The 27,416-nt window shown below is 41.9% G+C and overlaps 1 long non-coding RNA gene across 2 annotated transcripts in view; it reads left to right on the forward strand.

Moving 5' to 3' along the window:
• The window catches only part of LOC148003801 (uncharacterized), a 109,539-nt gene that overhangs the window by 16,668 nt on the left and 65,455 nt on the right, over nucleotides 1-27,416 (forward strand). Inside the window, exon 3 of one of the 2 annotated variants that reach the window (XR_015629667.1) lies at nucleotides 3,072-4,637. The exons of the other annotated variant lie outside the window; for it this stretch is intronic. This is a non-coding gene — a long non-coding RNA (uncharacterized LOC148003801). Of the gene's footprint in view, nucleotides 1-3,071; nucleotides 4,638-27,416 lie in introns of those variants that run through there. 2 annotated transcript variants of the gene reach the window in all.

Here is a 27,416-nt window from a genome sequence, read left to right on the forward strand (position 1 = left end):
ATTTATATCCTGCTAGGAAATCAATTTCGAAATCATAAAAAAGTAAAGACTTGGATTGCAGACTCAGAAAAGATAACGGTTCAAGCTTTTCCATAAAATGTAAATATCACTTAAGAGCCTGCTTTTCTGTCTTCTGACTATAATCTTTTATTCTCTTTCCATTATAAAAGAAAAGTTTTCAACAAAATGCCTTCAGAATCTACCTGCAAGGACCACAAAATATTCTTATCACACAATAAATATATACCATATATCTGTACGATAACCGGCATTCTCCCTCCTGCTGTTAAAATAGGTATTTCCTATGCAGCCCAGGCTGGCCTCGAACTTGTGATCATCTTCCTTATGCTCGCAAGTGCTGGAACTTCATGCTTGGCTTGCTCAAATTTTTCTACATGGCTTTCCTTCTACTCAATCCCTCGGCCCAAATCCGGACTCAGTAACTCCCTTGCTGTGTGTTGGATGAGTTACCAAATATCTCCATTTCTTAACTTCCTCTGTGCTAATGAAACATTCGTCCACATAGCAGTCTTGATGATTAAAGTAACTAATATAATTTTTAGCACAATGCCTGGCACGCAGAAGCAGCTTCATGTATATAATTTGAAAAAAAAAAAACAAACCACTTGGCCTACACATTCTCATTCAGTCTTCAAAACAAACAGTAGAGAAATGAAGCCACAACAGGAGTTAAGGTTCTGCATCCAAGAAATCAGAATCCATGGCATTGGATCCTGGCTCGCTTTTCTTACTAGCTGCATAGCCTTGGGAAGCTTTACTTGTTAATATATCTGGGATTCATGTTACTCATCTGCACAATGGGAACAAGAGTAATATAAGGTAAGGTGAGGTTTACGTGAGGAAGAATGGCTGGTGCACTGTAGATGGCTTGAGGCTGCGAGATGACACTGCACTGTGCTGTGCTAATGTAAATCCAGGCTCTCTGCAAGTGCGTCTTGGCATCTGTCAGGGCTGATTTCACAGGTCACACTGGGCTCGCACCCAAAGCTCGGCTTTGGCTTAAAGCCTCCCTCCTTTGTCTTGGAAGTCCTAATATGTTTCAGAAAGAGGCCCTATGCACTTGCAGTTTCCACTGGGCCCTTTGAGTTATGCATCCACTCCTTCCTGTGAGGTTTGGAATCTAGACAAGAGCTCAAGTGACACTGACCCTCACAGGAAGTGTGTTTTTATTTTAGGGCATTCTTCAAGTCTGAGCTTTTGTAGTTCAAATTCTAAATGTATTTCTGAATGTTGAGCTCTTTCCCTATTGTCACAGCAAAGAGTTTAGGGTTAAACTGGGTTCTGTTCTAGTCTCTGGCCTCCTTGGCCTGTGAGTATAGCATGGTGCTGCAGTCTGATTGATTGTATTAAATGTCTGTGACGTAAGCCCTGTGCTACAGTGCTGGGAAGTAGAACCTGATCAGAGTGAATAGCAGATTGATGTTGCTACCATGGAAATGAGTAACTACTACAGAAGTGGGCTTCTTATGAAAGCAGGTAGGACCTTTCTCCTTCTCTCTCTCCTTTTCTTTCCTTCTGCCTCAGGGTGCATGGCATGGAGGCTCTTGCTGGATCTGGGTACCCAGTCTGTGAGGCACATATTTATTTTCCATATAAATCACTGTTAGGATATTCTAATTTAACAACATAAAACAGACGGAGACATCTGCTATGGTGTGACTCTGATATGGCCCGACAGGCTCATGTGTTTGAACACTCGATGCCCAGGTGGTGGTGGTGTTTGGGAAGGGTGTGACCCTTTAGGAGATGAAACGGTACTGAAAGAAGAGAGTCCATAGCAGCAGGTTTTAAGGTTTTATAACCCTGCCCCAGTTCCTATCTATTCTCTGCTTCCTCACTATGGGCAAAACACAACCTACTGCTTCCCTTGCCATAGTGGGCTATATCTTTTGTTTAACCATAAGTCAGAACAAACCTTACCTATTTTAGGTTGTGTCTCGTCAGGTAGTTACTCATAGCAATAAGAAAAACAACAAATGCAATACCCACCTGTTGAGCTATCATGGGAGAGCTGTAGATCCCCACCCCTGTCTCACAAGGTAGAATGGATGCTGCGCTTTAGATGCACGTTTACTGTTATGTAGTAATGCTATGCAGAAGTCATTGTAGCAGTGCAAATAGAAAGTGTGAAGTGTTATTGAATGCGCAATGGCTTTTCATTGCATAACTTCTCAAGGAATCAATACTAAGTGTATTAAATTACTCTTATCTAGGGGATTGAGTATAAATAAGGAATAAAAATCTGCATGTGGGAAACAAGTGGGAGAAGCTGTCACACCGTAACTTCCTGAACTGCCAGAGCAACTTCAACTGACAAGCATTTGCTCCTCATGCCCCATTCAAAACCTTATGCAGTAAGGGTACACTTAATATGTGTGAAGTGAAGTGTAAAAGCGTGTAAATGGGCACACACACACACACACGCACGCACACAAAGACAGAGACAGAAACAGAGAGACAGAGAGGCAGGTGAGATTTTCATGTTAACATATTGGAAGTAGGAAATGAACCCATGAGTAAATGGAAGGAACCAGAAACAGTGAACTCAGAAATGTGCCATCGGAAGACAGGTGAGCTTAAGAAAGAAGTTTAAATTCCTGGAAGCCTCAGAAATGATGAGCCAAAATGAATCATAAACTGCTACGTGCTTCATAACCATACTAGAGTATGGTGCATGTCCTCGATGTAGACTTAAGAGTCATGAGCTTCCCCTTTTCAAAATATCTAATGACTTCTCAGTCTACAAATCTCCTAATACTTTGACTCCCTAACATAACCACTCTCTGTACTCTCCATCATCTTCTACTCTAGACACGTTGCTCTGGTTCTTGAATATATCTGGTATAGTCCTGAAGAATTTTTCCAGTAAAGAACTTTGTCCTTTATCTAGTGTTTCCTTTAAAGGACTCATCCTCAGAACAAGCTTTACCAGCCACTGCATATATGTAAGACATAGCATTCAGCCCTCATCTTTCTACAGCTTTAAAAAGCATCATACTATGTATTTATTTACTCAATGGCCTTCTTCATCTCTGTTTTTCCCCCATCAGAATATAGACTCTTTGATGGTAGACCTAGTTTCCTGTTTCATTCACTGAAGTGTCTACAAAAGCTTAATGCAATGCCTGGAGCAATCAATGTGTAAAGCTTGGCCAATACTTCTTGATAAAAGAATAAGTGAATGACTTTGTGAATTATTTTTAAAAACACCTAACACAATGAAGTTCATTGAAAGAACAGCAAATAATCTTCCCATTCCACCTTAAAAGAGGTCGGGGAAGGGTGGAGACCCTTAGAAAGAATGACATCACAGTGAATGGACCACACTTGGACTAAGAATTTTATGGATGAGAATGAGTCAGCAAGCTTATAAACCTTTTGGACACTGGAAGTCTGTTCTGTCCTCTGCTTCTACAATCATGGTCAGGAACATCCGCAGTGACTCACCCATTCCTGGTGGAAGTCATTGTTGCATAAAAGTATTTCCCAAGCTTTCCCTAGCTGGTCCTCTCAGCATGGCGCCTTCATGGTTTACCAAGGTCACTAAAAACTGAGATTACTCACTACCTTAAGACCCAATCTTCTCTTCTACTAAGGAAAGCTGACTCCACACAATGATATTGGGGTAAGGAGAAGGAAGGAGAGTCAACCAATGGAAGAAAATGATTAATTCCTGAGAAAATATTCTAACAAGGCCCATGGAGTCCTCAGTACCCTTGATAAAAGTTATCACCATTACAAATTCTCCATCCTTTCTCAATATCAGATTACACAATGTACTCTGTGGCATGTGGTATTGTAGCAGGCGGGTGGTGTATAAATGACTGTATTACTAACCTTGAGGTTCTGGCTTGCTTTACCTATAAAGCGTTAGCCCGTATAACCCAAAGAGACCTTTAAATGCATACTTATGTGTCAAGCAAAGAGCTTCCCCTAGAGAAACCTTGATCCCAGCAGAGCAAAGTTCTGTAGGTGACATTCTCCTTGTCATTTGTCAGTCTTTGCCACTCCATTGGTTCTTTAGAAACATCCAGAGGTACACAGTCCACTAGTAAGTGGATATGAGCGTGTGAGATCTCAACAAAGCAATCAATCATACTTCAGTCTATCTCCCAAATGTGGAAACTGCCTGTGAGTGGGCCTTTAAATTCATGACTTCCAACCCATGCGAAACAGGATATCTGAGAAGAGCAGAAGGCCTTTGTAAGAACGTGTGTTTCATCAGGAGTCAGTTCTCATGGCTCTACTTCCACCACAGCAGGCACTGAATTTGTCTCTGCAAGCGTCATCAAGCCATGTGGGCAAGGACCCAGCAAGCAGACGGTGTCAGGACACAGGGCAGAGGGCACAGGCTCAGATCAGCAATCTGTCTGAAGCCAAACACCAAGAAACAAAGAATTACTTGTCATGTAAAGGAGCTACAGGTCCATCAGCTCCATTTCTCTATTTCCAGTCAAACAACTGATTGATCATTAAAAGATCAGTGCCCTGAACAATACACGGGGTTCTTTATGTTGTTAATTTTAAAGACGACAGTGCCCATTTCCTGTCTGTTCTCTTCTAATGCCTCCAACCTCTCTAAATGCCTGTTTTCAATAAATCGAATTGATTATCTTACTGCGATGTTTAATGAGCTTAATGGCTTAATCATTAACTACACACAACCATTTATATTAATTACAATTAGTAAAATAAAATAAAAGTTTATTTGGAGTTCTTCAGAAGCACACGGGCTGGTGATCTCCATATTGGATGTCACAGATATAGACAATTCTCATCATCACATAAAGGTTTTTCTGGATCGTGACAACCTCAAGATTCTAAAAGTTGGACAACTTGCTAATTCAAAAGATTAAGAAAAGTTCATTGTCATTGGCTAAGTTCACAAGATGTAGAAAAAATTTAAAATGGCGACTTTTGTCACTTTCTTTTTATTTATAAAATTAAGCTTAAAGATTTTATTTTCATCTTTCATTATGTGTATATGTGGGAAAGGATGCATGCCTGTGGCTGCAGAATCCATGTGCAATGCCTGCAGAGTCCAGGAGAGAGCATCTATGCTACTGAAGAGCAGTTAGAACCAGTTGAGAGCTGTTCAACCTGTGTGCCCCAAAGCTAACTTGGGTTCTTTGTAATTGAAATAAGCACCGTTAGCCACTGGGCCATCCCATCAGCCCCCTGATACTTTAAGGCAGTAGATGCTATTGGATGGTACAACTGGAAAGTTAAATGTTGGAATCCTTACCCCACCATGACCATATGAAAATGCACTGTGGCCTTAAGATAATTAAAGTTGCATGAAAAACTCACAAATTGTCTCACCGAGTTAAGTGCTCCCTGGGAGCCATGAAAGTTCCTTGAGGTCTCCCATTCGCCATGCAAAACGGAAGGGATATCACAGTATTGTCTCCCTGACAAACAAAGTCGAAACATAAACACAGGCCAAGGAGAGCTCCTTACCAGATGCCAGGCCTGCTGACATCTTAAGCTTGAACCCGGTTTCCAAAATTGGGGGAAGATAAACCGTCTTCGTTAGGCTGTCTAGGCCCTGATTTTGTCCCAGCAGTCCAAGCAGACTAAGTAAGACGGAAGGAAAGTATCTTCCCGCCAGAAAATCTACAAACCCACCCCCCCGCTCACACCCACCTACCTGTTCTTTCAGCCTCGTGTAGGGAAAGGGCAATATCACAACTACTTTTCCATCTTCTAAAAGACATTGCTCACTGGATTCAGCACTCTTGGGTCTCAGAAACCAGTGATGCTTCTTTGAAGACTTATTCTCAATACTTGACAAATATATTTTAATACCTCCCACCTTGGCGGGGGTGATCCTTATGATCACTCACGCCTCACTCGCACCCCTCCTCCACTCTGTCTCCACCTGAGCTGACCAGCTGTCCACATACTGTCTGTTTTCTCACTTCCTTCTCGTTCTTCAGTACACGCAACTCTTGCATTTCCTTGACATCGAGGTCACCCAGTGCTGCCCGTCTAAGTGTGAGGTATGAACTTGCGGTTGTTTGAAACAACAGTTGCTCTTCCATCAAGCCTCAGCTAGCTGGGTAGACAGCTTGAGGCTGGAGACCAGAACAATCTGAAGGCTTCTTCATTTCTATGCCTGGTAGTAAATATTGGGCAGGATCAAAGCGCAGGGATGCTGGAACAGCCGTAGCTCCTTGGACAGCTCTCAGAAAGAGATCTCGTGGTCTCTTCATAGAAGCTGACCGATATGGAATTTCTACAGCAGCCAGATATTTTACATGGTGGCTTAAGAAAGCCCAAGAGCACGCCTCAGGAGAGAAGCACCAGCAGCTACAAGAACACGTATCGCCAAACTGAGCAGTGTACTGTGTCTTACGCATCCCAATTCAGTGATCACGAATTCAGATCGGGTCAGAAGAAAGCTAGACTAGCTCTTCCCTGCTGTGTCCAGTGTCTTCCCTGGAAGATTCAGAGGTAGGGTGGAGAGGAGTCTGAAAGCATCTGATGCCTCTGGATTGATAAAACTCCTCAGGAGATGATTGCTCCATCACACAGTTCTATCCTGTTACAGGGATTAAACATCACATTGTCCCCACTCCTCCGAAGTCCTCCAGTCCCATAGTTTACCTTAATCATCGGCAGCCTCATTTGCATGTCTGATAGGCTATTCAAACTCACCAAGTCCAGAAACGTAACCTTAGATTTCCCCCCATCTTCCTCCCCATGATCCATGTGTCACCTACAAATAAATAAATGTTTTTCTTACTTAAGCGACATTTCCAAAACCACCCAGGACCATGGTAGGGTTAAAGCTTCCTGCCGCTGTACAACACTGACATCCACCATGCAAGGACTCTCTGAGGAGAAGAGCCAAAGACATAGCTCCCTATTCTATCTGTTCCCAAAGGAACTGTTATTCTATTAAATGACATTAACCTTGCTTAGCAGCGTATGTATGCTGCCTGGTGCCTTTATTTATGTAATTTTTTTTTCTATGTTAGGCTGGCAACGTTCTTCAAGGTGCACAGCTCTTTTTTAATCAAATGTAGTCTTTATAATTTAGTAATTTAATTTAAAATTATTTATTGAATGCCTATCATTTGCCAGTCATTGTTCTAGTTGCCGGGGAGATAAAAGGGTAAAAAAACTCAGCTTCTAATAGGAAAAGGCAGACCAAAACAAAACCATGTAAAATGTGTCAGGTGGAGATAAGAACCGTACAGAGAAATGAAACCGTCCGTGTGAGGGAGATAGAGAAGGACTGGACAGCCGGGACCTATTTTCTCTCTGTCAGGCAGGGGAGGTATCCCTTTAAGGAGATGGCAGGGCAGAGGGCTGACTGGTGTGAGGGAGGATGAGGTTAGGTGTTCCAGGCAGAGGGAAGAGTGAATTGAAGGGCCCGTAGGCTGATGTCTGCTTGGCATATTTAGTAAACGACAAGAGGCTAGTATAGGAGAAGGGTGTGGGTGAGTGGAGAAGAGGCTGGGGACGTGGAGCGGGACATCGGGGCTTATTGCTGGAAACTGTAATGACACTTTGTAGATGTCATTGTACTTCTAAGTAGACACAGTGGTCTTGTTTGCAAAGAAAGCTCTGGTGTGTGTGTGTGTGTGTGTGTGTGTCTGTGTGTGTGTGTGTGTGTGTGTGTGTCTGTGTCTGTGTGTCTGTGTGTCTGTGTGTCTGTGTGTCTGTGTGAGGGGGAGAAAGGGCACTTTTACTCAGTGCTCCAGTATCTATTTGATATATACAAAGCTTCGCTGGCACACATTCACATAGCTGTCACCAATAAGGACAGCTATTATTGTTTCCAGTTGAGTTTGGTTTTTGGCAGATAGGTGGTCTGGCTTCAACTCACAAACCCTGTGCTTCCTGTCATGTCCAGGTGACATCTAGCAAAACACTTACCTTCTCCTGGCCTCTCTTCTCATGTGTACCAATAAGTAGACCCAGAAAATATCCAGCAATGCTTAGCATAGAGCTTGCCCCAGATGAAGGCTGCTGTAACTCAGTTTACCAGACCAGCACCTCTCTGTGTCCCCTGACCTTGCTTTGTGTACCTTCCATTCCGGTGATGAAGATGTGACCCGGTGTTTGTTTACTTCACTACCATCTGTCTCCTGTAAGCTCTGGGAGGGTTGCTACTCTCTCTCTCCCTCACTGGTTCATCTCCAGTACCCAGCAGGATGTCTGCAAAGTCAGAATTCTACAAACTACGTTTGTTGAAGGAATAAATGAAGACCAAAAGGGTAGCATCCAGACAGGAGCCATGACACTGGGATGCATAGCTCTGAACTCCCGCACAGAGCACTGTTTCCTCGAGCCATTATCGAGGACATCAGACAACTGAATGTCCTGGGTTTAAAACTCGACGAGTTGGATGGCTTTAACAGCTAGATCTATTTACTTTATCAGAACAAGTAGCTGATTTTATTTCAACTTCAACCTAGTGAAGTCCTTTGGGGCCTCTCTACCAACCATTCCGCAGCTAAGAGAGGGTAGCGACATTCTGGAAATTTCTTCCATTAGCAGCTGCCAAATAGTCCTTTCCTCAACTGACTTGGCTTCCCACCTAATAGATTTCTATTCTATAAGTCACATATTTCGACTTATAATTTCTCCAAAGGGCTCTTCTTTTTCAGACACTTGGCTTCCTGGAATTACAGTGACTGTGTGTGTGTATCCATTTGCAGTCCTCTCTTTCTTAACCACCAGAGATTATGTGCAGAAAGATGGGAGGAAGGGAGATTTCCTGTGCCCATATTTGGCTTAATCAATATGAACTTCACAACGAGTCTTGCTCATTTCCTCCAGAGCTAAGAGAGACTCACAGAGACTGTTGTACAAAAACACAGTTGTATCACCGTATCATTCCTATGTTGTCTTGGGCATGGGTGGACTATGGTTATTCTTGCTTTATTTCAGGTTTACCTAAAAACTCCACACACAGATCTTGCAGGTAGAAATTAAGTGGAGAAAATAGAAAGGACAGGCTTTAACAATTATAGTAACAATTAATAATAATAATAATAATGATAATGATAATAATAATAATAACAATACCGTTCCTATTGGAGACTCATGGGTTTTGTTCATTCTGCTCAATAACATTTGTGGTGTAAAGCTGGCCACTATTTCTAGATCTTTCTTCTTTCTTCTTCCCCTAATGTGTGTGGCTCAAGCACTAAGAATCATATTTGGAAATTGCCAGCGTTGGCAAACTGTGAAGAAGAAATTGTACCTCCCTTCTTTTCCATCTTTCTTTCATACCTCGGAGACTCATCTGCCAGGATGCCAGTCTTCACCCTGCTGTCACCAGAGTCTTTGTGCTCAGGAATGACCCAGAGTGGCAGCTTTCAGGGAATTAGGTCTGGCAGGGCTACAGGAGCCTTTGGGAGGCTTTGCTCCCTCCTTCAGAGAAGGGGGGGTCTGTGGGATGAGATCAGCTTCCGGTATAGAGATCTTATTTAAATGAGGGTGGATTTAAATAATAGCAGGTTGCTTCACTCCCCCTAGATCAAGAGCGTCAGATATGGGGGGAGGGAGGAGGTTTGCATTCATTATTAGACTGGGGGTGGCTGGGGAAGGTGGTTTCCATTAGTGGAACAGGAAATGTGGGCATTCCTTTGGGGAGTAAAAGGAAGAGGTACTTCCTCTGGGATGTGTCCTGGGCAGGAATGAGTAGAAAGATGTGCTCCACCATTGAGTCTCCTGAACCCCAAGGAGAAGTAAACCATTTCCTTTCTGGGTCTCCAGAGAAACTTACCTCCATTAGGTTGATAGGTGGGATATAATAAAAAGTGGGATTTCTATTCTACTAACCACAAAATAAATGTGTGTGTGTGTGTGTATGACAGAGAGAGAGAGAGAGAGAGAGAGAGAGAGAGAGAGAGAGATACAGAGACAGAGACAGAGACAGAGAGATAGAGAAAGAAAGAGAAGAGATGGAGGAGAGAGACAGAGGGGACAGAAGGAGGGGACAAAGAGAGGGAGGAGAGAGAGAGAGAGAGAGAGAGAGAGAGAGAGGGAGGGAGAGAGAGAGAGAGAGCTGTAGAGAAGTACAGAGAAGGCAGTGGGGCAGCTGAGAAAGGGCTGGGGCCGGGCTGCCAATGGAGAAGGTGGGATCACTTTTGCTGCTCACGAGGCCCTTCCTGATTAGAGGGGATTCTGTGCAAACTGCAGAAATTGCTTTCAGTCTCATAACAAATGCCTCCCCCAAGCTGGAGCTGGGCTGCTGCCCTGAAGCTGATATTGGATCTTTTATGTTGTTCTAAATTAAATTCAGAGCAATTCAGCCCATGCCACAAGTCCTATTATGTGAGCTTCCTTTGCACTAAATCTGTGTTTATGGGAACATAAACTACACGCTGTCCCTCTCACTGGATTTCATTATTGATGATGAATTCTAATATGTGCCCATCAACTGCCTTTTTAATCACTGTCAGTCATTCTTTTCTACAGCAGTCAGATTTGAGGCACCAATGATGGCTTGAAAATAAGGCCTTGACTCTGCTCAACTGTATTTAGGGCTAATTAAGAGTAAATAACTCTTCCCAGTGAGACGCACAGCATCCAAGCAAATCCTTGACAAATGCAGCCTTTCCTTTGGACCAACATAACCATGTGTGCTGCCAGGAAATATTTCCATTATAACCATAAAAAAATCTGCACTCCACCTCCTGCGGACAATGTCACGCTGCTTCAGTATAAGAAGGGGATAACAAGTATCAGTCAAGGCCAGGAAGTAAGACACAAGAAGTATTTAATTAGGACAGAAAGCGTGTAATTCTCCGCTTCTGTTGGTGTATCCCAGCTCCAACTGATGGCTAGCCTCAGCTATGGGGAGCAGATGAATGCAATCGCAGGCTCAGCTCCCACTCAAGGCTGACATTTCCCCTCAATCTCCCACCCCCTTCTCCTCCCTCACCCCTGTGATGCCACACAATGTCATTCGTTATATTCTGAAGGTTACAGTCAATTGCTCCAAGACAAGAATGCAAAAACTGGATAAGATCAGACTTCCTGACTTATACAGGTTTGTGTTGTGTCCATAGGCTCTTGGGTGCTGAATGGCTCGCCCAAAAGGCTTCAATTTTGCTCTCTCTGGGCTTTCCAATTTCCTCTTTCATTGACTGCTGAGGGTTATAGTTGTTTCACAAATTGCAGATTTTAATTTCTCTCTGTTTTTTTAAACTTCCCACTGGAAGCTTACAGCTATTTTGATGTATTTTTTCTAGCTGATAAAATTAAATGTCTCTCTGTAGGGGGAAGAAAAGTGAAATGTATATATGCCCAGAAAAAAGGGAATAAGCTACCCACGTGGGACCGTAAGAAATAGCTTTCTTATATTTATCCCAGATTATGGAAATGGAAGAAAACCCTGCTGTAGAATATGGAGTTATGATAAACTAAGATAATGAAGTAACACTAAAAATTGCAAACAACCTTTAAAGAAGAATTTCTCACGTCCTTTCAACAAAGAGTAAGTGAATAACGGCAGTGTGATTGCTCTCCAGGCCCCTTGCTTATTTCTCTAGCTAAGGTTTCTTTTCAATGTTTGTAAAATTTATTTTTAATTTATGCATATGCATATGCCTGCTTCTCTGTATTTGTGCTGTGTTCATGTGATGCCCATAGAGCCCAGAAGAGGGAACCGGGTCCCCTGTAACTTCAAGTTACAAGAGCTTATTAGACATATGGCTTGGGTATGAGGAACTGAACCTTGGTCCTCTATAAGGAAAATAAATGTTCTTACCCACTGAGAGACATCTCTCTGGCTCCTAGCTAGAGTCTCCTAACTTGAGTTTTTCATGATTCTTTATGGGGGCTAGAAACAATAACTATGGTCAAAAGTATCTTTATTTAATTTATGCCAGGATTCTAAATTTTTATGTAGACTGAGCACAACATTTCAGTTCATTTATCCTATTCATAGATCTTTGTCCGTGTCCCACTCTATGACTAAGGATTTAGTCAGATGGGGTCAGGTAGAGGGCATCACCAATTCAGGGCCTCTCTCAGAAAGTGACTTTTGAACAGATGTAGCAGTGGTGGTAGACACGTGGTAGAAGATAATGTATAGTTGGGAGTGGTGAAGCATACCAAGGACTTGAAACGCCAGTTTTGGGAAGAACAGAAAACTTGACTAGCTGATCTGCCTTACATCTTGCAAAGCTCTTTACCTTGGTGGAGAATTGGCTTGTAGATAGAGCGGTCAAGTGAAACTTAAGATGGCTGGTACATTTATATTTCAGATAAGCAGCCAATAATTTTAGTATGACACAAATTTGTAGGGGACATACTTGTGTTAAAACAAGCAAATCCCTTTTATTTGAGATAGGAGCTCCTGAAATAAACCCGTGCACACCTGAATTACCTTATCTTGTTTCCCTGCTCCTTATCCCACCCACTCCCAAGGTGGTTCTTCATTGTGAGTAGATTTATGCTCATGAACAGTGATTCATTTCTCTATGGCTATTTTGTTGAACAGGATCTTATTACACAGCAGAAATTTATGCTGCAAGTCTGAGGTCAAGGTCTATGGTGGGGTCCCGGCGAAGGCTCTCGTCCTGGCATATTGATGGCTGCTTTTTCATTGCATCTGTACACGTGTAGAGAGAAAAAGCCCTGCTGTGCTCCTTCTCAAGCTACTAATCTCACCTTGAAGGTCCCATTCCCGTTATGTCATCACTTCCAAAGACCACGCTTCCAAATGACACTATACCGTGAGGTAGAGTTTCAATGTGAGAACTAGGGGATAGGGCTGGTGAGATGGATCAGTGGGTAAAGGCACCTGCTATCCTGAGTTCAATCTTCAGGAGCCACGTGGTTGAAGGGAAGAACCCCCAAAGTTATTCTCTGACCAGCACAAGTATGACCCCCACACATATGTGACATATGTGTGTGTGTGTTTGTGTGTGTGTGTGTGTGTGTGTGTGTGTGTGTATGCCTCTTCACAATGGAAAATAAAGTATTTTAAAAATTAAGAAAGTTCAATACACTGGGAGAGAGAAATACATGATTGTGCTATACTGGAAAAATGAGTAAACTTTGAATTTTGCCTTATAATATACTTGTTTTTAATTTGGTAGAAAAGCTACATTACTTTCCCTGCAACTCCTTAAAAGTTCACATTGGACAAAATGCTATGCTTTTCTGGGGTCAGACAAGAGTCTGACTCCTAGCAAAGTTGTCCTATACTTTTTGTTATGACTGCTACAGTTTGAGAAATCTGGCCTCAGTTGTTTAAGTGTCCTTAAGTAGGAGAAATGGATCAATAAACAGTAAATATAGGCATGGCCTTCTTAAGCTTGTGAACAACAGGACTTGCTTCACATATTGCATTATTAAGTGAAGTCTATGTTCTAAGACCAATAAACTAGATCTCTCCTATCCCAAGGCCAACTCTCCACAAATAATCATGGCTGTTCTGGGAGATCATAACATTTCTTTGTTAGTTTACACATCAGTTTCATGTAGCCACAATTATTCTATATAACAAACAACAACCCTTCAATGAGGTGACATTGCACACAATCATTTTTATTTGTGACTGAGTTGGCTAGGCCATTGTGGGATTCTTGGCTGGGTTTGGGTAAGCAGTCTGTCTCATCTTGGCTGAGGTTTACGCCAATACCAAGCAGTTGACTGGCTTCAACCTAATGTCTGGTGGCCTTGGCCATCCCATTCTGGCCTTGTCTTGCATGATCACTCAATGCCCCAGCAAGCTAGCCTAGGTTTGTTCCCAAAGCAACGGGGATAGAAAGTAGATGTGAAAGCTGCCCATGGAACTGAGGTCAGAGGTGAGACCACATTCTGCTGGCCAAAGTAAATCAAGACAACAGCCAAGATCGATGGAACAGGAAAATAGACTTAGCTTGTGTGTGTGCAGGGGGTTGGGGGATAGGGGAAGTAACAAGGCCACATCGCACAGGGTATAGATCAAGGGTGGAGTGTAGAATTGTGGTCACTTTCTGAAGCAATGTATCACAAATGGATATTTGGGGTAATATGTTTTTCTAAGCAGAGCACTGGGCTTATATTGTCTTTTCCCACACTTCTTAAAGAAGCTAAGGAAACTTCAAGATCTGAGGTGAAATATCGATGGGGTGGGAAGGGTTCTAAACCCCCTCTCTGCACAAATTTCGGCTATTTATACAGACTCATTAAAGGGAAGGAATGTAGATCTTCCGAACAGTAATTTACAGTGGCTGACTGGTGGGATGACTGTTAAACTTTGAGCACAGTGAGATAGGCTTATGAGAAATTTATTAGAGCAATCTGCTTGAGCGGACCTTCCAATCACACAGAGACACAAAAGACTTGTCCAAAGTGTGGAGGAGAAAAATTATTTAAATCAGCAATACTTACGTGGAGAGAGAATAAATAATATTTTTGAAGCTAGTTCATAGAGGTTCAGCAATGTTAATCCAGACTTACACCCCATAAAATGTAGCCTTGGCTTGCCTATAAGTCTCTATGCAGATCCGGTTGACCTTGAACTCACAGGGGTCCATTTGGCTCTGCCTTCAGAGTGCTGAGATTAGAGGCTATGCCCTCTTCAGACATTTGCTTCCCTTTATCTAGCATTCAAGATGGAAGGTGGAAGAAGAATTGAAGAGTTAGGTGGCACCAGTTGAAATGCTCAATGGGTGAAGGCATCTTGCCACCAAACCTGAGGACCAGAGTTTGATCCCAAGCAACCACATGGTAGGAGAGAATCAGCTTTCTGGCTCCAGCAAGTTTCTCAGAGAGAGTAAATGGCAGGCCCACAGTCACATGACCAGAGTCCTAATTTCCTTCCAGCCTTTCCCAACAGACCAATTCCAACTCGGGGACTCTCATCTTAACAAGGTGAAAAGTTACAGATCGGTCTCTAATCAACCTCACATGAATGTCTTGTTCTTTCTCTGTGGTCTTGTTCTAAAATGGTTTTGTTAAGCCAAAGACAGAGAGACCTTGGTGACATAGCTAACAGGTGAGAAATGTCCTCAGGGGAAAAGTTAGGATGGTACCTTGAACATGAACATTCCAGAAAGGGCAAGACTTACAATCTAAGGCCAGGACTTTGACCAGTGTCTGAATCTTGGGATACAGAAGTAGGAGATCCTGGAACATCATTGTTTAATCACTGCTGTGAGCATCAGAGGTGAGGAAATTCTGAAAAACAAAACAAAACAACATAACAACAACAAAAGCCCACAAGGACTCACCCATTCACCTCACACATCTCCTCCAAAAGTTAAGATAAATAACTTTCAGATGCAATTCCTGTCAGCTAAAAGTGGGAAAAAATTCCATTGCTGTAGCTGTCAAATAATATTTGAAAATTCCCTTTCTGTGCTTCCTCCTAAACTACTGCCTTTTGCAAGGAACTTTCTGGGTATGAAAGCCTCAATTATTCTCTGACCAATTTCATCATAGCTCACCTTAAGCTAGACAGCCTACCTACCCTCACAGGGTTGTTTGAGCTTCGGTCAGGGGTTGTGCAGAATAACAAGAACACTATGGGGTAAATGCTCACCAGACAGACAGGTCACACACGACTCCAGCTACAGGACCTGGTCCTGACACCTAAGGACCAGATGTTCTGTTCTTGACCCTTAGATGTCAGGACCAGGTCCTGCAGCTGGAGCTATGTGTGGCCTGTCTGACTGGTGAGCATTTACCTCACAGCTTGATGATACATCTAATAGGCTAGAAATGTCCTGAGGTGAACATTTGTAAAGTGGCTAAAAAGATGTGAGTGGAAGCATGAAATAGTCATCTGACAGTCTAGCTCTGACTAAATTTATGGGGGAAAAACTGCTCAAAACAGTTGCAAAAGTTAGCAGTAGCCACAGCTATCACTCAGTCCTTCCCTGAATAGAGTTCAGAGTTCAGTGCCTTCCACTTGCCTCTCTTGGCTTTTCTCAATGAATTTCAAGCACTGGAAGCAAGACTACCCCCACCACTTCCCACTCACAGACTCCCCAGAGGCAGGACTGAGGCACAGAAAAGGCTGAATTCAGCTTCTCCTGCACGATGCTTGCCACTCTAAAGAAAATGAGAGAGAAATTTTGGCACTTTGTGGATAGATCGCTTGAGACAGTGTTAAGCCATTTTTTCCCAGACAGATCTCAGAAGAGGCATTCAATATTGAAGGTGAAAGTTAGAGTCCTAAAATTATAATGAAAGTGACATTTGCCATACGAGGTATAGTTGAGAAAGATGCTTCTCCCATCACTAAGAGCTTTTCCATCTCATGGAATTCAATAGCTTCTGTCAAAAGAATAGGAAGAAGAGGCCAGTGCTTCTGGCTGAGATGGTTGATTATTGAGAGTTCTGCTTTGTGCAAAGGAAATCCTGACTGGCCCTGAGCACTCAGGCTTGAGAGCCCTGGGGTTGCCTCTGGAGGTGACACATACTTCTAATAGCATGAGGTTGGGAAGAACAAGCTGTACTCTTTGGCTATTGTTCCACAACTGGCCTGCTAGGGGATGTAGGACATCTCATCATCTGGTAAATCAAAGAAGCTGCACTCTCTTGACCAAAGATAGTCAACTACAGATGGTATTGACATCTCATGGCTTCCCAGGAGGTGGGGAAGGGGAAACCAGGCTCCTCCTGTGGCTGTCTAAAGACAGTAATCATGTAATTAGATAATCCCAACTTCCCTTCTGAAAGTGAGGTTGCCACTGCAATGGATGCCTTTATGCTGGCCATTGAGACTGATCTGGATTTCCAGGCTAGCCAACAAGTTCTCTCTTTTCCAGACCAGCATGCTCTCCTCTTTAACTGCATGTTCTCCCATTTGGCTAACATCTTTCCCTAACTTTCCAAGGACAATGCTATTCTTTTTGCCCCTCTGCTCCCCTTCTTAAAGAAAAGGCATCAAGATCAACCCGCACCACCCAGCCATGTTTCAACTCCAAATGGCTTTGATTTGTTTTTGCAGGGAGAAGGAATGAGTGAGAACACCTTCCTTAGCGATTTGAAAGCAGCTACTCTGAACAGTGAGGAGTTGGGCATTAATTCTGGCTTTCCTTCTAAATGTTCATCCTCAAAAATAACCCAGGAAAATGATCCTTAGACATTAGCAGCCCAGTGTTTATGTGTAAGAAATTTGTCTGAATCATCTCTCTGGTAAGGACAGATCCACCAGAATTAATGTGAGGATATTGTTGAAGAATAGCAACCTCACCTTCAAGTTAACTGCTTGCTTTAATTAGCAATAGAGCAGGAAAATATGAGTTCACAAGGCTAGCACTAGAAAGATCAAATAGAAAATAACAACAACAACAATAATAATAGATCTATTAAAGGAGAGTTTGGGAGAGAAAAGACAAACGGGATTACAAAAATTGTTTAGGCATCTCACATTTTAAAAAGTTCCATATTTTTGTAAAGTTCAGTTCAGCAAAGATTTTTCTGGGACAGTTGTATGTTAGACAATCTGCTAAGTTTGAGACATAGATAAAGATTAAGCCTCTCTCCTACAAGAACTCTACAAACCACATGGTAGACATTCCATAAGTGTCAATTCTTTTCTACTAGTGAGAATGTCTTTATTGATGAAGACTTATCATGATTCCTAAGGAGGATTTTTTTTTATTTTTGTTTAAGAAAACAGTGTACTGTGGTACATAAGGCTAGATAGCTCTCCTTCCAGTCTCAGTTTTGCTTAGGCAAATGAATAAAGTATATTTCCCAGCCTCCTTTGCAATGAGTGTGACACATGGTTGAATTGTAGCCATTTGAATGCAATCAGAAGTGGTGCCTTGATTCTAGAAGTGGTACCTTGATTCCAGACTGACGAATTTAGGTCTCTACTCTTTGCCCAAATTCACATTTTGCCTACCACAGCACATAAAAATGTTTGGTCTTTATCTTGATTATACTGGATGTCTAGGCACTCTCTGAAGAGTGATCTCAGGGACATGTATAATCAGAATTACTACAAGTAAAATCCTTGGTAGTTGGTAAGAGATAGACTATAGGACAAGAGGGTCAGAGAGACCAGTAGCAGGGTATTACAGAAATGCAGGTGAAAAATCAAGGGAACCTAAATTAATTAATTCTGTTGTGAAGACGAGAGTGGTAAATGAACACTGTGTTTCCAGGGCTTGGTGGGTAAGGCCACTTAGAGGCAGGAGATGTAAGACATGATGGGTTTGTCTTCACTCAGAAATTCACAGGGCACAGCCAAGCACAAAGACTCCCACTGCCTCCTTCCCCTTCTTCTTTCTTTCCTCTTCCTTCATAGTCCTAGTAAGCACATAGTCCTTCAAACACCAGGACACAATGCCTGAGCACAACACAAAGAAGTCATTGGCCAAGACAAATCCCAAGTCCCATGATCTCTCACCACATCTGAAGCATAGTCAAACAGTACCATGAAGTATAAGGATCCCTTTTCAGAAATCCCATGATTCACCGCTGGGAGGATTCTTACTGGAAAAATCAAATGCTAAGGACAAATGTATGTAAGAGAAACAGAGGGGGTTTGTTAGAAAGGGATTTGTCAGGGATACCACACCTACAGCCTGTGTGCCTCCTAGGAGGTCCGCAGAAATCAAAGCCACGGGTGAGAATCTGCCCCAAATACCCAAACCAGCTCAGCTGATGTGGGACCTACCTCCCCCATCACTAGTACCCCTTCCCCCAGCTCCACCCTTCTTCCAGTCTGCTTCCTTCACCAGGCCAAATCAGCAGCCAGGTACTCGTCCACATGCTACAGCTTGCTTTCGACCTAGGAGGTCCGAAGTAACCAAAGACACAGAACCCAGCTGTCACAGGGCACACCCACCCTGCTAAACTCCACTTCATTCTGGTCTGCTTCTCTACGCCGGGGTTGTATCAATGGGTCTGTTACCCTCCCACACCCCACAGCCTGTCTACCTCCTAGGAGGTCTGCAGTAACCAGGAACACAGGAGGCCTGCGCTAACCAGAGACACAAGAGGCCCACCCTAACCAGAGACAGAACTGCCTGCCTCCAAGGAGACTGCTCTAGTCAGAGACACCCAGGGCAGTGAACAGCAGAGATAACTAGATGGCCATAAGGATTATAAGAGACAGAATCCAATACAATCCAGTACCAACAGAACCCAGTTCTGTCACCACAGCAAGCCCTGGATACCTTAACATGGCTGAAAAGCAAGATAATGACTTAATATCCCATTTCATGAAGATGATAGAGGTTTTTAAGGAGGATAAAAAGAACCCCCTTAAAGAAATTCAGGAAAACACAGGTAAAGAGGTAGAGTCCCTTAAAGAGGAAACAAATATTTTAAAGAAATACAGGAAAATGCAATCAAAGAGGTGAAGGAATTGAACACAACAGTCCAAGAACTAAAAATGGAAATAGAAATGATAAAGAAAACACAAAGGGTGGTCACCCTGGAGATGGAAAACTTAGGAAAGAGATCAGGAGCTACAGATGCAGGCATCACCAATAGAATACAAGAGATGGAGAAAATGTCAGGCATAGAAGATACCATAGAAAATATTCACACATCAGTCACAGAAAACACAAAGTGTAAAAAGTTCCTAACCCAAAATATCCAGGAAATTCAAGACACAATGGAAAGATCAAACCTAAGAATAGCAGGAATAGAAGATGAAAATGATGAAGAATCCCAGCTCAAAGGATCAGAAAACATCTTCAACAAAATCATAGAAGAAAATTTCCCTAACCTAAAGAAAGAGATGGCCATAATTGTCCAAGAAGCATTCAGAACACCAAATAGATTAGATCAGAAAAGAAAATCCTCCCATCCCATAATGATCAAAACACTAAATGCACAGAACTAAGAATATTAACATCTGTTTAAAAATAATAGGCCAAGTAACATATCAAGGCAGACCTATCAGAATTACACCAGACTCTTCAACAGAGACCCTAAAAGTCAGAAGATCCTGGACAAACATCATCCAGACCCTAAGAGAACACAAATGCCAGCCCAGGACACTATACCCAGCAAAACTCTTAATCACCATAGATAGAGAAACCAAGACATTCCATGACAAAACCACATTTAAACAATATCTTTTTACCAATCCAGCCCTACAGAGGATACTGGAATGAAATCTCCAATACAAGGAGGGTAACTACACCAAAGAAACCACAAGAAATCAAACATTTCTCAACAAACCCAGAAGAAGAGAAACGTACACACACAATACCACTTCCAGGAACAAAACATAACAGGAACTAACAATCATCTGTCTTTAATATCTCTCAAATCAACAAACTCAATTCCCCAATAAGACTACACAGGCTAACAGGCTGAATATGTGAACAGGATCCAGCATTTTGCAGTATACAAGAAACACAGCTCAATGCTAAAGATAGACACTACCTCAGAGTTAAAGGCTGGAAAAAAGTTTTCTAGGCAAATGGTCCCAAGAAACAAGCTGGAGTTGCCATCCTAATATCCAATAAAATAGACTTTCAGCCATAAGTTATCAAATGAGATGGGGAAGGACATTTTGTATTCATCAAAGGAAAAGTCCACCAAGAGGAAGTCTCAATTCTGAACATCTAGGCCCCTAATGAGCGGGCACCCACAATCAAAAACATGCTCAAAATATGCATTAGACCTTACACAATAATATGGGAGATTTTAATACCCCACTCTCATCAATGCACAGATATTGAAACAAATTCAACAGAAACACAAAGAAACTAATTGCAGGTATGAACCAAATAGATTTAACAGATATCTCCAGAACATTTCTCCCCTCCAAACAAGAAAATTCATCTTCTTCTTGGCACCTCATGTTACCTTCTCCAAAACTGACCATATAATCAGACATAAAACACACCTTAACAGATACAAGAAGATTGAAATAATCCCATGCATTCTATCAGATCACCAAGGACTAAGACTAGACTTCAATAATAACAAAAACAACAGGAAGCCCACATACTCATGGAAACTGATCAATTCTCTGCTCAGTGATAACTTAGTCAGGGAAGAAATAAAGAAATAAATCAAGGACTTTATAGAATTTAATGAAAATGAAGGCACATCATACCCAAACTTATGGGACACAAAGAAAGCAATGTTAAGAGGAAAATTCATAACACCAAGTGCCTTCATAAAGAAATTGGAAAGATCACATACAAGCAACTTAACAACACACCTGTAAGTTCTAGAACAGAAAGAAACAAACATACTCAAGAGGGATATACAGCAGGAAATAGTCAAACTCAGAGCTGAAATCAACCAGGGAGAAAGAGAGAATGATACAAAGAACCAGCAAAACCAAGAGCTGGTTCTTTGAGAAAATTAACAAGGTAGATAAAGGTTTAGCCAAACTAACTAAAGGGCCCAGAGGCAGTATCCGAATTAACAAAATCAGAAATGAAAAGGGAGACATAAGGACAGAAAGAGGAAATTCTAAAAATCATCAGATCCTACTACAAAAGCCTATACTCAACAAAACTTGGAAATCTAGATGAAGTGGATGGTTTTCTAGACAGATACCACTTACCGAATTTATATCAAGAGCAGGTAAACTGTCTAAACAGGCCCATTATCCCCTAAGGAAACAGAAGTCATTAAAAACTTACCAACCAAAAAAAGCCCAAGGCCAGAGGGTTTTAGTACAGAATTGAAGGTCTGGTAAGACCATCAAAGACGAACTAATACCTATACTCCTCAAACTATTTCACAAAATAGAAACAGAAGAAACACTACCTAATTCATTTCATGAAGCCACAGTTATACTGATACATAAACCACACAAAGATTCAACAAATAAAGAGAACTTCAGACCAATTTCGCTTATGAATATTGATGTAAAAATTCTCAATAGAATTCTTGCAAACTAAATCCAAAAACACATCAAAACCTTCATTCACCATGATTAAGGATCCCATCATCCCAAGGTTGCAGGGATAATTCAATATACAAAATCCATCAATGCAATCCACTATATAAACAAACTCAAGGAAAAAGCCACATGATCATCTTATTAGATGCTGAAAACGTCTTTGACAAAATACAACACCCCTCATGTTAAAAGTCTTGGAAAGATCAGGAATTAATGACACAAAGCTAAACATAATAAAAGCAATATATATCAAACCAACAGCCAACATCCAATTAAATGGAGAGAAACTAGAAGTGATCCCAGTAAAATCTGGGACAAGACAAGGCTGTCCACTCTCTCCCTATCTATTCAATATAGTACTTAAAGATCTAGCCAGAACAATTTGACATCAAAAGGAGGTCAAAGTGATTCAAATTGGAAAGGAAGAATTCAAAGTATCATTATTTGTGGATGATATGATAGTATACATAAACGACCCCTAAAATTCCACCAGAGAAACCCTACAGCTGATAAAACAATTAACTCAAACAAATCAATAGCCTTCCTTTATACAAGTGATAAACAGGCTGAGAAAATATTAAGGAAACAGTGCACTACACAATAGCCACAAATACTATAAAATATCTTGGTGTAACTCTCACCAAGCAAGTAAAAGATCTGTATGACAAGAACTTCAAATCCCTGATAAAAGAAATTGAAGAAGACCTCAGAAGATGGGAAAATGCCCCATGCTCATGGATTGGTAGGATTAACATACTGAAAATGGCCATCTTACCAAAAGCAAGCTACTAATTCAATGCAATCCCCATCAAAAGTCCAACACAATTCTTCACAGACATGGAAAGAACAATTCTCAACTTCATATGGAAAAACAAAAAACCCAGGATAACCAAAACAATTCTCAACAACAAAAGAACTTCTAGAGAAATAACCATCCCTGACTTTAAGCTGTACAACAAAGCAATAGTGATAAAAACTGCTTGGTATTGGTACAGAAACAGACAGCTTGATCAATGGAATAGAATCAAAGACCCAGTAGTAAATCTACACACTTATGGACACTTGATCTTTGACAATGAAGGCAAAAAACATACAGTAGAAAAAGAAAGCATCTTCAGTGAATGTGGCTGGTCTAATTCGTCTGTATGTAGGAGAAGGAAAATAGATTCATATTTATCATCCTGCACAAAGCTCAAGTCCATGTGGATCAAGGATGTCAGCATAAAACCAGAAACACCAAATCTGAGAGAAAGTGTGTAAGAGCTTCTAACTCATTGACTCGGGGAAATTTTCTGAACAGAACAACAATGGCTCAGGCTTTAAGATCAACAATTGATAAATGGGACCTAATGAAGCTAAAAAGTTTCTGTTTGGCAGAAGACACTATCAATTGGGAACCTACAGACTGGGGAAAAAATCTTCACTACTCCTACATCCAACAGAGGGCTAATATCTAAAATATATAAATAACTCAAGAAGTTATTTGGCCCAAAAAACCAAATAACCTAATTAAAATATGGGATACAGAGATAAACAGAGAATTCACAACAGAAAAAATTCTCAAATGGCTGAGAAGCACTTAAATGTTCAAAATCCTTAGTCATCAAAGAAATGTAAGTCAAAACGACCCTGAGATTTCACCTCATACCAATCAGGAAAGCTAAGATCAAAAACTCATGTGACAGCACATGCTGTGGAAAATGTAGAGAAAGAGGAACACACTTCCATTGTTGGTAGGATTGCAAGCTGGTACAAGCACTTTGGAAATCAATCTGGCAATTCCACAGAAAATTGGAAATAGTTCTACCTGAAGACACAGTGATACTACCCTTGGGCGTATAGATGCTCCACCAGACACATATTCCACCGTGTTCATCGCAGCCTTACACAGCCTTATTTGTAATAGCCAGAGGTTGGAAACAACCTAGATGTCCCAACAACCTAGACGTCCCTCAACCAAGAAATGGATACAGAAAATGTGGTTCATTTACACAATGGAATACTATTCAGCTATTAAAGTCGAGAGCATCATGAATTTTGCAGGCAAATGGCTGAAACTAGAAAATATTATCCTGAGTGAAGTAACCCAGATCCAAAAAGATACCTGGTATATACTCACTGATTAGTGGATGTTAGCCAAAACATACCTAGTATAAAGACTACCTAGGACACAACCCACAGACCATAAGAAGTATAACAAGTAGAAAGGCCCAAGTGAGGATGTTTCAATTCCACTCAGAAGAGGGAAGGAAATAATCTCAGAAGGAAGAGGGAGGGAGAGACCTGAGTGAGAGGTGGGAGGGGGGAGGGGAAAAGGGGAACAGGATCACATATGGCAGGGGACAGGAGAGAAGCCCAGAGGGTCAAGAGAATGAAAGGAAATAAGTAGCACTGGGGGTAGGGGACCTTCTAAAAAGTACCAGAGACCTGGCAGGTGAAAGACTCTAAGGACTCACTCAATGGGAGTGACCTTAGCCAAAATGCCCAACATTGGAGAGAGGGAAATCAAAGAACCCACCTCCACTAGATAGACAGGGCCTCAAGTGGAGGAACAGGCTACTAACTGTCTTAGTCAGGGTTTGTATTTCTGCACAAAACATCACGCCCAAGAAGCAAGTTGGGGAGGAAAGGGTTTATTTGGCTTACACTTCCACATTGTTGTCCATTACAAAAGGAAATCAGGACAGGAACTCACACAGGGCAGGAATCTGGAGGCAGGAGCTGATGCAGAGGCCACAGAGGGATGCTACTTACTGGCTTGCTCAGCTTGCTTTTTTATAGAACCCAGGACTTCCAGCTCAGGGATGGCACCACCCACAACGGGCCCTCCCACCCTTGATCACAAATTGAGAAAATGCCTTACAGCTGTATCTTGTGGAGGCCATTCCTCAAGGAAGGCTCCTTTCTCTGAGATAACTCCAGCTTGTGGCAAGTTGACACACAAAACCAGCCAGTACAACTGACCCCTTGTCAACCTGACACACCAACACATCACTATTAAGCTGCACCCTCACTTTCTTATTCATCCCCAAGATCTAGATAACTTTAAAAGTGCCACAGTCTTTACAAATTCTTACATATTAAAATTTCAATCCCTCTTTTAAAGTATCCAATCTCTTTTGAAATTCAAAGTCTTTTTACAATTCAAAATCTCTTAACTGTGGGCTCCACTAAAATACTTTTTCACTTCAAGAGGGAAAAATATCAGGTCAAAGTCACAGTCAAAAGCAAAATCAAATTCTAACCATCCAATGTCTGGGATCCACTCACAATCTTCTGGGCTCCTCCAAGGGCTTGGGTCACTTCTCCAGCTCTGCCCTTTGTAGCACACACCTTGTCTTCTAGGCTCCAGCGGTCTGTATGCCACTGCTGCTGTCTTGGTGGTCATCTCATGTTAACAGCATCTCCAAAACACTGCTGTCTTCTGCTGCAACTGGACTGCACTTTCACAAATAGCCTGTTATAGGCTCTTTTCATGGTGCCAAGCCTCAACTTCTCTCCATGACTCCTTCAGTCCTGGGCCTTCAACTGGCACTGAGGCTGCACCTTCACCAATGGCCTCTCCTGGTCTCTCACAGTGCCAAGCATCAGCTGCTACCCCTTCATGTTTCTAAACCTGTACCACCTGGGTGACTCTTACACATTACCAAGTCTGACTGCCAACATGAGGTACAACTGTGACTGCCTCTGGAACAGCTTCTCTGTGCTCTCAGGAAACCCTCCCAGAGGATTTCACCTTAATGATGCTGGTTTCTTCTTAATCACTGCTAATTTCTTAGCTCCAGCTGACTAGCATCAATAGTCCCAGTAATGCAAAGGTTTCGCTTTAGTAGTTCTGGTATCTTGTATAATCACAGCTGATTCTTCAGTCCCATCTAACCAAAATCACAGAATCTTCACAATAAAAACAGCAATGGCCCTGAAAAGAGTCTTTAATTTTCTCTCTGAAATTTCACAAGCCAGGTCTCCATCATTAGTAGTACAATGACCAACTTGGGATCCATCTCATGTGGGGACACCAAGGCTTGACACTATTACAGATGCTATGATGGGAGTCTGGCATGGCTGTCTCTTGAGAGGCCTTACCAGCAGCTGACTGAGACAGAAGCAGATACACCCAATCACTGAACTGAAGTCGGAGACCCTTTATGGAAGATACACTTAAACCATCAAGAGATGTGAAGCCCCAAGGAAGAAGGCCTGGGGTGTGTGGGTGGGGAAGGAAGCACTCTCTTGGAGGCAACAGGAAGGAGGAGAGGGAGGAGGAACTGTGTGTATGTGGGGGCTGGGGGAAAGAGGGGAAGCAACATCGGGAACATAAATAAGTAATAAAAATTGAAAAAAAAAGAAAGGATTTGTCAGACTAGAAAGAAGAAAGGACAAAAGAAGTTTTAGTGGTTTGAGTGACAATGGCTCCCAGAGACTGACAGGTTTGAATGTTGCGCTATTTGGGAAAAATTAGAGGTATGGTGTTGTTGGAGGAAATGTATCAGTAAGGACTGCTTAGTTTAAGGTTTCAGAAGCCTGAGCCAAGCCACTACCACCCCTCACACACACCTCCCTCCACCCTGCCTGCTGGTTATATAGTTGCGGATCAGGTGCTATGCCTGCCTGCCTCCCACCATGATGACCATGGACAAACCCTGTAAAACTATAAGCAAGCACACAGTTAAATGCTTTCTTTTATAAGAATTCCCTTGGTCTTGGTATTTTATTTCACAGAAATATGACAGTAACTAAAACAGAGAATGAAAATTTTAGCACAGAATTTATTTTAAAAAATGTAATCGTAGTAAACTGTGTCGTGTGTAATAAAATAAATAAATAAGCTGCAAAAGTTTTGGCACTGGTTTTGGCACCACAGAACACTTGGTAGCCTAAGTCACTTTTAGAACATTGTAGGGCTGGATTACAACCTGTATGTCATCATGGCAACTAAGACCTTTCTACTAGTGCACTACAGCAAAGTGTTCTGCCATCAACGGTCTAAACCGCAGATGTTGAAATGACCCTTCGCCTTCATCATTGTCTTCCTTCTATATTAAATGGGGTGGTGGTGCTCCAATGTCTTCACAGAACTTAAGAAATAACTTGGTTTCTACTTAGCTTGTGTCCCTTCACCTTGACCTATGCTGGTGTGGTATGAATGTAAAATGTTCTCCAATGGTGTCATCATGTGTTTGGAGACATAATTCCCATCTGGTGATGCTGCTTTGGAAAGTTGTGAAATCTTTAAGGAAGCAGAGCCCTGTAGGAGGAAATGGACCCCGGGGATAAGCCTTGAGGTAGAATTCCATGGCCTTATTTCCTGTTCACTCCTGCTTGCAGTGATGCTACATCCTCTTAAACTGTAAGGCAGGATAAGACCTTCTTTCCTTAAACTGTGTTTGTCTAGCATTTTGTCAGTACAAGAAGAACAAAACAAAGACATATACATTTATCAATTTATGAAGATCCCTAGAACTTAATATTTGATTTTTTTGATGCTGAGTTTGTGAGTCCTACACAAACTATCCAGAAACTCGGGAAAAACTACAAACCCCATGTGTCACTTGACAAAACTGATGCACTACCTCCATAGCTTGAGATATTTTAG

This window comes from Rattus norvegicus, chromosome 9, assembly GCF_021556685.1.
Source record: "Rattus norvegicus strain SHRSP/BbbUtx chromosome 9, alternate assembly SHRSP_T2T, whole genome shotgun sequence".
In the NCBI taxonomy this organism is placed as follows: domain Eukaryota; kingdom Metazoa; phylum Chordata; class Mammalia; order Rodentia; family Muridae; genus Rattus; species Rattus norvegicus.